The sequence below is a fragment of the Protopterus annectens genome, chromosome 8.part0, assembly GCF_019279795.1.
Source record: "Protopterus annectens isolate FY-2018-M chromosome 8.part0, PAN1.0, whole genome shotgun sequence".
Classification (NCBI taxonomy): Eukaryota; Metazoa; Chordata; order Ceratodontiformes; family Protopteridae; genus Protopterus; species Protopterus annectens.
Window position 1 is genome coordinate 16113721 of NC_056741.1, and position 12244 is coordinate 16125964.

Below are 12244 nucleotides of genomic sequence, written 5' to 3' on the forward strand. Positions count from 1 at the left end.
ATACAGGATCCCAAAGACCTATTAGGCAGACCCCATATAGAGTGCCTGAGAGAGTCAAACAGACTCTGAGGAAGGAGATACTGGAGATGTTGGAACTAGGGGTGATTCAAGAGTCCAACAGTCCCTAGGCCTCCCCAGTGGTGCTGGTGCCAAAGAAGGATGGCAGCACCAGGTTATGTGTGGACTACATGAAATTAAATAGTCACACAGAGTCAGATGCTTACCCCATGCCTAGGACAGATGAGGCCCTAGAGCAGCTGGGTGAGGCTAAGTATCTTACAACCATTGATCTTACCGAGGGTTACTGGCAACTGCCCTTGACTCCCAGTGCTAGAGAGAAGTCAGCCTTTATGACTCCTTTTGGCTTGTATGAGTTCACAACAATGCCCTTTGGGAAGAAAAATGCACAAGCAACCTTCCAGAGGCTGCTAGATCATATCCTAGCAGGAGCAGGATGGTTCGCCCTTGCTTACCTAGTTGATATTGAAATCTACAGCCATTCCTAACCAGAGCACCTTCAGCATGTCATGGAGGTGCTGGACAGACTACAGGGGGTAGGGTTGAAAATTAAGCCAAGCAAATGTCAGGTGGGTATAGCGGAGGTCTCCTACCTAAGACATAGAGTGGGAAGTGGTAAGATAAGGCCAGAACCTGCCAAAGTGAAAGCCATTCAGGCACGGCCTGCACCTATTACTATAAACAGGTGAGGGCATTTTTAGGGACAGTAGGGTACTACAGAAAGTTCATCCCCAGTTATAGTGCCATAGCTGCTCCCCTCACAGACCTGACAAGGAAGAACAGGTCAGATAAGGTAGTGTGAACCCCAGCATGTGAGCAGGCATTCCAGAAGTTTAAAGAAGCTTTGGGAAGACCCCCTGTGTTTGCCAGTCCAGATTACAGCAAATAATTTGTTGTGCAAGTAGATGCTTCAAACCATGGGGTGGGGGCTGTACTTAGCCAGATTTCTTCAGAGGGGGAAGAGCACTCAGTGGTTTATCTCAGTAGTAGGCTCCAACCCAGGGAGGAATGCTATGCAGCTGTAGAAAAGGAAAGTCTAGCCATAGTGTGGGCATTGCAGAAACCTCAGCCTTATCTGTATGGAAGGAAATTCACTGTTATGACAGATCACAACCCCCTAATGTGGTTAAACAGAGCCAGCCAGCAAAATGCCAAGTTGCTAAGATGAAGCCTAGGTTTTCAAGAATATGATATGTCAGTGCAGCACCACTGTGGGAGTAGCATTGCCAATGCAGATGGGCTGTCAAGACAGTGAATGGGGTAAGGTACACTCAGACAGACCTAAACCTCTCAAGCAGCGTTTCTCAAGGGTCACTTGAAAAACTAGCTTGAGTTCTCCAAGGGGGAGATATGTGAAGATTTGGTGAAGATAGATGAAGGCTGCCAGCCTAGCCAGATAGGATTTTATACATAATTCTGTCATTTGTAAATATGAATGTTGAATTACATACTTGTTTTCTTAATTGAATGAAAATACTGTGAAATGTTGAAATACAAGCTTGTTTTCTTAAATGAAAGAATATGCTGTTAAATGTTGAACTTTAAACAATGTAGCAACATTGCCCTCTCCTGTATAGAAAGCTAAGTCAAGCATTTCTTGTCTGTCCTTTGAAGTTAAAATTATTTCATGTCTGTCCCTTTGAAGTTAAAATTTGGAGTGAAGTCTAGAGTGAAGCATCCTGCCTATTGTTTTAACTTAAGGAATAATTACTAGAGTTTACATATGGAATGTCTTTTATGGCTGTAGTTTCCTGCAGGTGCAAGATAACAGGAATGTAGTATCTGTCAGCCTGGGAACCCAGGAAAGTGTAACAAATGATGTAATGGGAATCAGGACTGAAGATAGCAATTTAAACAGAGAGAATCAGAAGGCAGTAAGCATTTTTGTCTTGACCATCCAACTCATCAGCACTCTGCCTGTTTTCTTATGTAAGTTATCTTAGACTTGTGTTTTCTTTTAGAAATAGCTAGAAAATAGAAAGATTATACTGTTTTTCTTTGATGTCAGAACTGTAATACTGAATTATTTTAAGCATTTCTCTGTGATCTCTGAACTCTTGACTAGCACTGCATAGTAAGAAGTATTGTCTTGTGTTTTTATTATTTATTATTAAATATTTTAAAACCTTTTAACTGTGGCTGTTTTGTGTAGAGATAAGTTAAGCTGTAAGAGTACATTGCATGTATATAAGGATCTTGTACCAAGTCACTCTAATAAGCCTTGACTGTTTGGTTATACTACTAATTGGATATAATATTAATATTGCACAGTAATAATTGGACACCCTTTTAAGGGCCTTTGAGTAGCTGATAAATATTAGCTGGGTGGTGGCAATGATTTCTACCATATAGTCTGGGTAAAAGGGGCACAGCTGGAGAACCTGTACCAGCCTTATCCAGAAGTGTCTGTGTGGTTGTATAAACTCTTATCTCAAAGTTTGTGTGTGTCAGCTACTTGGGCAGGGACATGAAGCACTGGTTGGACAAGAGGGTGCTGGAGATTTTAACTTGCCCAGCTGGCTGAGATCTGGACCCTATAGCTGTGCCAGTGGGGAGTCTTATTGGGGACTTGGAGAGCAAGGGAGTGACCAGCCCCGGACTGACTGTGATCTCTGTGGCTCTTGAGGGAAATTTCACTTTACTGTGTGTATTGGTTATCCTTTCCTCATATATGAGACACCCTCTCTGGTGTTATTGGTGAGGATTGAGGCTTTTTGATTACTGGGCCAGGGCACGGGTGTCACAGTATCATTAGCAGGAGGTTCTGAGGTCTGATGGTCAGGAGTATCATCAGCAGGAGGTTCTGAGGTCTGATGGTCAGGAGTATCATCAGCAGGAGGTTCTGAGGTCTGATGGTCAGGAGTATCATCAGCAGGAGGTTCTGAGGTCTAATGGCCAGGAGTATCATCAGCAGGAGGTGCTGAGGTCTGATGGTCAGGAGTATCATCAGCAGGAGGTTCTGAGTTCTGATAGTCAGGAGTATCACCAGCAGGAGATTCTGAGGTCTGATGGTCAGGAGTATCATCAGCAGGAGGTTATGAGGTCTGATGGTCAGGACCGTCATCAGCAGGAGGTTCTGAGGTCTGATGGTCAGGACCGTCATCAGCAGGAGGTTCTGAGGTCTGATGGTCGGGAGTGAATTATTGTGCTGTGGAAGTGCAGGATCACAGAGAAGAAGTAACTATATCCAGGGGATGAAAAACATGGCTATTGGAAGGAGTATGTGTATCATGATGGTGTGTTGTTTAGCTGACAAAGAACCAATATTATGCAGACAAGGCACTAAATATTCAGGTGTGAAGACAACTGTATTAGAGAGAGAAGAGATGGAGCAGTAGTCAGAACATTTACAGAAGGTGGCAGGCTGCCTGGTTTCAGCAGTGGGATAATTTATTATGGAAGTATGGCATTTGATACCCAGGACTGTCAAGGGCATTTGTGTCATGGCAATAAGATCTTCAGTGTCCTGTGATGTGGTGGGCAGTTATATTACGGATGTGACTTACTTAGTGTCCAGGGACACAGTTGGCAATTATACCATGGGTTTTTTGAGGTGTGGTACTTTTCTCCTTGAGAGGATGTCACTGAAACAAAACAATGGACAAACTTTCATCTGGAATCAGAAATTTTAAAAAGGGATGCTACTCTGCTGTCTGAAAGGTGGATATTCTGGCGTATGACCCTAGGTTCTGTACAGCTTCTAGACTGTGAGGTGAGTATAAGATGGAGAAGAGGGGGATATGACTTGTGTGAAGGAGAGGTGTATCAAAGATGCCCCTATTAAATGGTGAGAGAGAGGGGGGGGGAGTGTGTGTGTGTGTGTGTGTGTGTGTGTGTGTGTGTGTGTGTGTGTGTGTGTGTGTGTGTGTGAGAGAGAGAGAGGCACACACACAAATGCACAGATAGACAGAGACATAGATATGCAGACAAAGAGACATCTTTACATTAAACAGTATTACAGAGAACAAATATTGTTTTTCCCTGTGATGGAGTATGGTTATCTCTAGAACGAAACAGTGAGGATATCCTTGGGTTTTACTGGGTCAGAAAGGCAGAAGTGTTGGTTCTGTCTAAACTACATAACTTACTATCAAACTGTAGAGGGATCTGGGCAGTGGGCAAATGTAAATGCTCTAAACAGTACATTAAGTGAGTAGTAAACAAAAATTGTCCACAGAGACAGAAGTTAATTATAAATGTTGTGGAGAAATAACCATGTATACATCTAATAGCCAGGGGAATGCTCTCACGGCCATATCTTTTAGCAATAGTATTTGTGATGTTTGTAATGCAATAGTCAGGTCAAGAAAAGTAAACAAGAAAGCAAAACACTGAAATGTCCATTAACATTGTGGGGTTTTAATATTATTTTTACTGGAGAACTCATATGAAGACTGTTGTTACATCCAGAATGATACAAAAGATATACAAAATAATAAACTGCTGAAAACCATATTGGTGATGTTAAATTGTGTCTTGAGGGGTAAAAAACAGGGTTTAATCAAGGAAGACACAATAAGCTGTGTTCATTACTGGGGGAATTCCAATAATCCATGACCGTGGGTGGGTATATCGGGATTTACCCATGGTTGGTTTAGTTTGATCATGAGGACAAAGCCTGAATAATTAAACAAAGCCAACAATGGATAAATCCTGTTATACCCAAACACATTAGTGGATTATTGCTATCATGCAATAACATTATTTAAGAAAGAAATTGCTTACCTTTCTTAAATAATATGTTTGTATAACAGCGCTTTGGTCTCCTTTGCTGACTTACTGAACTTAAGTTTCCACACCTGCACAGTACATCAGTGCAAGAGAAACAATGGGGAAAGGATTTTTTTTACTATTTGAAAAACAACATAATATTTTATAAGGAACATTGGAGAAATATGATGAAAATTGGGTATGTTTCTATTTCTTTAGTTTTCAAGAACATACCTGATTTTTCTCATATGTTGGTGTGTCCTCAGTATACAATGTTCTTATCCAGCATATACTAATAAAAAGTTTGGCAGCTCAATGGCTCTTTAGTCCCAGGATTTTTTTCTTTTGGAATATGCTCTATTTATAACAGGCATGCTGCTTGGACTAATAATGATCCTTTATTGTACAATTAATGCATATAAGTCAAAAGGGAAATAGGCTGATAGCTTGTTGTTTGCTTACTGACACAACCAATCAGAATATTAACTGTATCCTAGTACTGTTCTTTTCAGCCTATCAGAATGCAAAAATCATTGTCTGAAAATGTATTCTGTATTTATTTATTGCCTATTACAGTGGTTCCCAAACTTTTTCGAATCTCGGCTCCCTTGCTGAATCCAGGTTTTCCCAAGGTGCCCCCCCCCCCCCACGGCACACATAAAGTGCATATTAGAATGGGAACTCTATGTACATTTGCATGTTAAGAACCTTGCAATAACAAACTAAAGTAATGATCAAGCACTCAAAGATATGACACCTAAAGTTAAAAAAAAAAATCCTGTCTGACTAAGTTCGATGTCCCCAAGTAACTCCATGTACTACAAAATATTATGATCATGTTGCTGACAGCATCACTTTCTGATATACTTGGGAAATAAATTCTTGAAATCCATTTATCAAATAAACAGTAAACTTATTAAGATGAGTGATCAAGTCATAACCTACATTACCTGCATTTTCCTGCAGTCCTAGACTACTTCACACAATTTTAATTCTTTTCCCACCCAGTTATGTGGCAACTTTCTTCCTTGTTTGATCTGCCTTTCCCTTATATTTGGGACCACACAGTTAATATTCCCTTCTTACACTTGTTCCTTACTGCTGATAAACTGAACACATGCTAAAATTAATTCTAGGTCAGAGTTTTGTATTGCTTAGACTTCAGCAGTACCTGCTACTCCTAGCATGAATGTTTTCTTTTTCACATAGGATCCCACAACAGGTAAACGACACTGTACAAGCTACTGCTTCACTTTTAATCTGTGCTGTTCTCCGTTTTTCCTTCTTCAGCAAAGCATCCATGTTGCTAAATGTATCCCATGGTACCTGCATACTCATGCCAATTTTATTGACCTCTGTAATTTTTTGTCATGACTTTATTGATTTTCTGTACTCCAGCAGAGAGACCTCATTTAATGCCATTGGTACCACTTATGACCAAACCTTTGCTGATTGTGGCTGTTACCAGTTATGATTCCTCTCTCTTTATGAGCCAGTCACCTATGAAAGCAGGCAGGCAGTCTTCAACCATAGGTATAGTGGCAGGAGAAATTAAGCAGCACTGCATAGGTCCTTGACCAGCTTGTGAAAACAAAACAACTTGTCCTTCTGCAAAACAAACAGTTACTCACCTTTTAAGTTATACACTGTCTTCATGGGAACAGAAAAATCAAGAATTTTATTTTTTCTGTGAAACATGCATCACAATGTTGAAAGCTTATTCCTAAGTTGGTTGTGCACTGACCAGTTTTCTGGTTTCTATTTTCAAACTGCTAACTTCTTCACCCTTTATTTTTTACCACCTTTCTGGATATAACAATATATGAATTCATTTACCTTTGTTTTAGTTAGGTATATAGGGAAGTAAGGAAGATACGTCACGTAGTTCAGCAGACTGCAATGCTGAAGTGTGCAAAAAAGGTGAAATGAAAATGGTAATGAATATAAACAAATTTTTGAACGTGTGTTTCTGGTTTTCCTCCACCCACGCAAGAATAACTCTGTCCCTGACAGAAAAATCTACAAACAAGCAAAAAAGTAAAAAAGGCTGCTATGTTTTTCATCATATTCTGAGTGTGCGTTCTGATGAGTATGTCACCATAAAGATAAATAGCCATCAAAGTCCACTTTTGTAGATGCCTCTTTTCTTCATCTTAATAACCACAACTTATGGTAAGAAAGAAATTGTGTGACCCACCTGAAAATAAGACCATGTACACAGAATAACAAGCCAGAGGATAGTTTTATAATTAGCAGTTTTATGGGCAGTAATTCACATGACTATCTAATTTACATCTGCAGATTTAAGGACAGTATGTTAAATTAGTCGTCCTCTTATATTTGTACTTGTTCATAAGAATGTTTAAAATGTAAAATGTGTTTCTACAAATATGGAGCCTATGTATAAGTTCAGTAAGAGACAACAGAGCTGTTCTTCATGGTGTAATAACTATAGTCCTTGGAGTGACCATTGCTCTGCTATATCCTTGGGACCAAACAACAGTCCAAGTGCATGGTTTTCACAAGTAGCACAGCCACATTCACCTCACTTTGTTTAATGGGACAGTATTCTCAGAAAACAGAAACATTTTCTTAATTTTCATTTGTTTGGGAAAACCATTTATTTTATCTGCCGATAACTGTACTTGTTGACTGGACAAGAAGTATATACTTGACATAATTTAACATTTTCAAAAACAGTTGAGCTTTCTGATTAGGCAAGAAGCACTGTAGTGTTGGAGCAGAATAATATTTTGAAAAAAATATATATCATCTAAAAGGAGGAAGCAACATTTTGTGAAAATTGCTGAATTTCTCTTTGATAACTGTTGGGCACATACTAAGTACAGTAATGGAGCTTACTGAGGAGAATGCATAGGTGTTAGTGTTTAAAACACAACCACAAAACATGAAGAATGTGTGAAACTAGATCTGTCAACATTGTATGCTAGGAAATGTCCTCCATTTTACTGCAAGAATCACACTTTATTAAATATGTAACAAAGAGATACAGAAGTTTAAATGCTTTTGTGTGCAGTACTTAAAGCCACTTGAAAATATGAGAACTTGCACAATAAGCTGGTTAGCATATTTGTGGCTTTTTATGGCACATACTACTGTGTCAGCCTTTTGGGCTCTAGTGACTTATCTATATACTGTAAACAGTTACTCTTTTCAAAAATATTGTCTGCTTTGTGAACAGCATTTGCAATTTATTCTGCTCCGTTTTCATCAGGACTTAAGGTGTCATACTACATATGAAGTTCGCTCGTTTCACTAAATGGGGATATTAGTAGTGTAAACAGCTTGACTACCTCTTTGTTCAACTCTTGTTTGTTCAAGACACCGCCTGCAGTAACTTGGAATACACTGGCACAGTTACTGATAAGGCAAATTCTAATGCAGCGCATCGTCTAAGGTTAAATGAAGTCATAAAATTCTTCTTTGCAGAAGGTAAGCTCAACAACTCGAGCCAGAAGAAAACGAGAAATGAGTCAGTGGTACAAATGGTTAGATATTGTTTGCTTTCACCTCTAAGTAGCTCAGTACATAGGCTGGGTAGTGTCCACCGGCAGCTGAGTAAACACAACTAAAGAGTGAAATGCAATAAGTATGCAAGGAGCAAAGAAACAACGACCACTTGTTCTGAAAAGCAGTAGAATTGATTTAATTTGTATGAACAGAATCAATATACAGAAGTGGTTCAGGAAGCTGGACAGCAGGCAGTGTCCTGACATCACGTGTCCAAAGTCTTCATTTTGTTAGCTGACCATAGCTACTGACACTGGAATTCTGAGTTCCTTATTTAGGTTTCAGCTAAACACAGTGAAATCTCAGTATCAGAATTGTGATGGTATTGTATAAGTTGCACAAACTAATCAAACAGTTTCAGTTCAACAGATGTAGACCAGTTTAAGTTAAACAGGAACAAGTTCAGAATGCATGACTAGAAGTGGTGAATGCAAATGAATGACATGATAGCTGCTGCATTAGTTACTGCATTTATTTCTTGTACTTGAACATAGACTTTTCTCCTGACAACCGCAGTATGTAGCTTCAGAACCATTTTTCATTCAAACAGAAGACAGGCTAAAGATTCCTTAAACCCTACCTTTAACCTATGGCTTCTGGAGAGATTGTTAGCAGTTTCAAATGCAATACTTTTAGACCCTAAAGCTGAGATAAAGGGGTTTACATAGAAATGTACTACTATATTTTCAGCATGCTCAGACCGTATTAGAAGGCATTATCCTCAGACCATGTAGTGTCTCCCTCCATATTGTTAATATCTTATGTTTCTTCCACTAGCAGGATTGTACAGATAGGCTTTTTGCAGCATTCTTAAGCCCCTTCAGTCTCCCTTTCATGCTGCATTTTCCAGCAGCACAGCATTCCCAACCATGTTTTCTGTTCCTTCTGTACACATTCATGCTACTGTTAAGCTTGGTCTGGAATTATTGCAGGCAATATAAGGTAGCATATAGCCATAATCCCTGTGTTCTCCTTTTGTCACTGTTAACATACATTAATGCTTATGTATTCTGTCTTTTACATGATATAAGGACTTCATCAGAATAATGAGTACTGGACAAGACACACATAAATAGGGTTAAAAGCTTCCTGATTGGATAATTAATTCACAATCAAGTTCAAACCATAGTTACTACATAAAAAAATATATTACAATGAAAATGTATATTTATGAAATATATTCCTTAATGCACAAATCTAAAAACATATATAAGAAATTTACTGCAAGTTGTTAAAGGCATTAAGACAAAATAAACAGACAAATGTAACATTAAACTGCAAATGGTGCTTTAAGTTTTAAAATACTGCTGATGGAGGCTGTTTAATTTAATCTTGGGTGTACAGCATTTTTTTATTGTCATATATATTTTTTACGTAGTAACTATGGCTTGAAATTGATTGAATTAATTATCGAATAGGAAGCTTTTAACCCTATTTATGCCCTCTTGTCCAATGGTCATTATTCTGATGAAGTCCTTACATTTTGAATGAAGCACTTAATTTGTTAATAAAACTAGTGGAGTGTTTAGCTCTTCATGCTTTTTCTTGTATTTCCTGTTCTTACTTGTTTGTGTTTGTGTATTTCTACTGGTCTTTTACATACTATATTTCATAGGATCCTACATCAAAGCTATTTGAAGCAAGTCAGTGAAACATACCAAAACTCTAGGAAATATAAACCCTACTTGTCAAACATCACAATATGTGGTTGTTTACATGAGCCTCACCTTCCAGCCTTACTACAGCGACCACGCTGTGCTATGTCCAGATGTCCAGGGCTACCACCGGCTTATAGTTAGGAATTCAAAAGTATGCATTTTATATGTTTATATCCAGGACAAGCCACAATCATGCCCACCATTCTTCAGACTTGGGATATTTATTCTGGAGTTTGGCCTCTAATGTGAATGCATGGAATAGCTGTAGTGTTCCCTATTGTCACTGTAAAACAGACTTGTTAGTTGCTTCTGTTTCTTAACAGAACAGGCTGACTATTGTAGCAATAAATACCAAATGACAGTCATAGATGCAAAACACCTCTTTCTTAACTGGTCCTAATAATGTAACACAGAAGTGAAGGCCTCCTGCAGTTTTAGAATAGGATTCAAACAGTTTTCACGTGAAGCTAGAACCCAGAGGCTTGTGGACCTGCTTAATCCACTAGAGGGTCATGGGGGGACTGTAGCGTATTGTGGCACTCAGTAGATGCAGAGAATGTTCACACAAACATGCAGACACACACACACACACAGACACACACACACACACACACACACACACACACACACACACACACACACACACACACACACACACACACACACACACACACACACACACACACACACACACACACACACACACACACACACACTCATATGGCACACACACTTATAGGTAATTTAGTTTCTTTCTAATTCACATATAGCACATCTTTGAGATGTGGGAGGAAACTTGAGAACCAACCAAAAATTCACTTGAATATAAAGAAGCTGTATAGACTTTACAAGAACCAAACTAGAGAACCAAGTACTGAGGTAGTTCATTAAGCATTACACTATTGTTCCATCCCAAAAGGGGACATTGAATTTGATGGCTCCACATTGATTAGACCCATCATTGAGTACAATCCCCCTTTTGGAATGTACTTTACTAAGCATATCAAGAAACTGGAAAGGCCCCAGAGGTTTGTAACTAAAAATATTAATCGCTTCAAAGACCTGAACTACCAAGAAAGATTGGAGGCTTTATCCCTATACTCAATTTTATATAGACTCCTTGGGGTGATCTGTATGTTGCCTTTAAGGCAGCAGGGGATCCATTAGTCCAAGAACTCTTATACCTCAATACATCAAACAGTCCAGCTAATACCATGGCCAGAGATCTAAATCTATGGCAACAAATAAATAAGACAAGGAGGACATATAGATTTGTCATACAGCACCTACACCTTTTCTGGAACAAACTCCCTCAACAAGTGAAGAAATGACCTCACGGCTCAGTTGCCTTGTAACTCTTTGGTACTATCATCCCCCTCTGGACTATATAATTTGTTAAGTAACTTATATTTACTAGGTTAGTCCTAGTAGGCAAGACCTATTTTTAGGAGAGATGTGAGGTGATATTCTTACCGAGTAGGAGAAATTTGACCAGGAAAAATGCACCTCCTCTTTATTTTACCTTTTTTGAAAGGTGCCATGTCTGTTTCACATCTACATAAGTTTCCAGCAGCTTGGACACCAATGAAACATCTCATCCAAAGTTCAGCACCTCATTGTTCCTCTCAAGGGCACCAGAACCATAGGGCAAGGGGGAGTGAGCACCCCCCACACTTTTACAACTGCAAGACCATCTGCTTTCTCTTGGAAAAAAATGAATGGCCTGGTCCAGCACTAAGCAATTACCCACAGGTACCCTGGCCATAAGGCTTCAACAATTAAAGGACGCATGTGTATGTCGCTGCCACAGATTTAAACACAGTCCACTTAAGTGCAGAATTTAAATGTCCATTGAAGGAGAACAGAGGTACATGTCAGCTCTTAAAGAGATGGTTTTCTTCTCACATATGCTGTCCCAACATACTTCCAGGTAAGGAGACTTTTTGTTGCCCAGAGTGTGTGTGTGTGTGTGTGTGTGTGTGTGTGTGTGTGTGTGTGTGTGTGTGTGTGTGTGTGTGTGTGTGTGTGTGTGTGTGTGTGTGTGTGTAAAATGCCATAGTTAGGTATGCTTGGTGGTTAGTGTTACTCCAGTTAGGTATACCTGATAGTGTTACTCAGGCTCAAACCCCCTGTACCTTAGGTACAAGAATTAAGAGCCTGAATTTGCTACCCATACCACCGCTTGCGATTCAAGGAGTTGAGCCCATAGCTCTCAACTGTACAGATTTTCCCAGAATATTTGGCTCATACTTTTGGATCATAGGTTCATAGGTAGGTACTAGGCTAATGGCCCTAGGGGCGATATAAGCCTAACCAAAAAGATACCA

At 39.3% G+C, this 12244-nt stretch overlaps 1 protein-coding gene across 1 annotated transcript in view; it reads left to right on the top strand.

Moving 5' to 3' along the window:
• The first annotated feature begins 7927 nt into the window (after positions 1 to 7927).
• Positions 7928 to 12244, top strand: part of LOC122808612 (lysophosphatidic acid receptor 5-like) — a 286417-nt gene continuing 282100 nt past the window's right edge. Inside the window, exon 1 of the mRNA XM_044079572.1 lies at positions 7928 to 8181. The gene's annotated coding sequence lies outside the window, so the exon portion shown is untranslated. The remainder of the gene's footprint in view (positions 8182 to 12244) is intronic.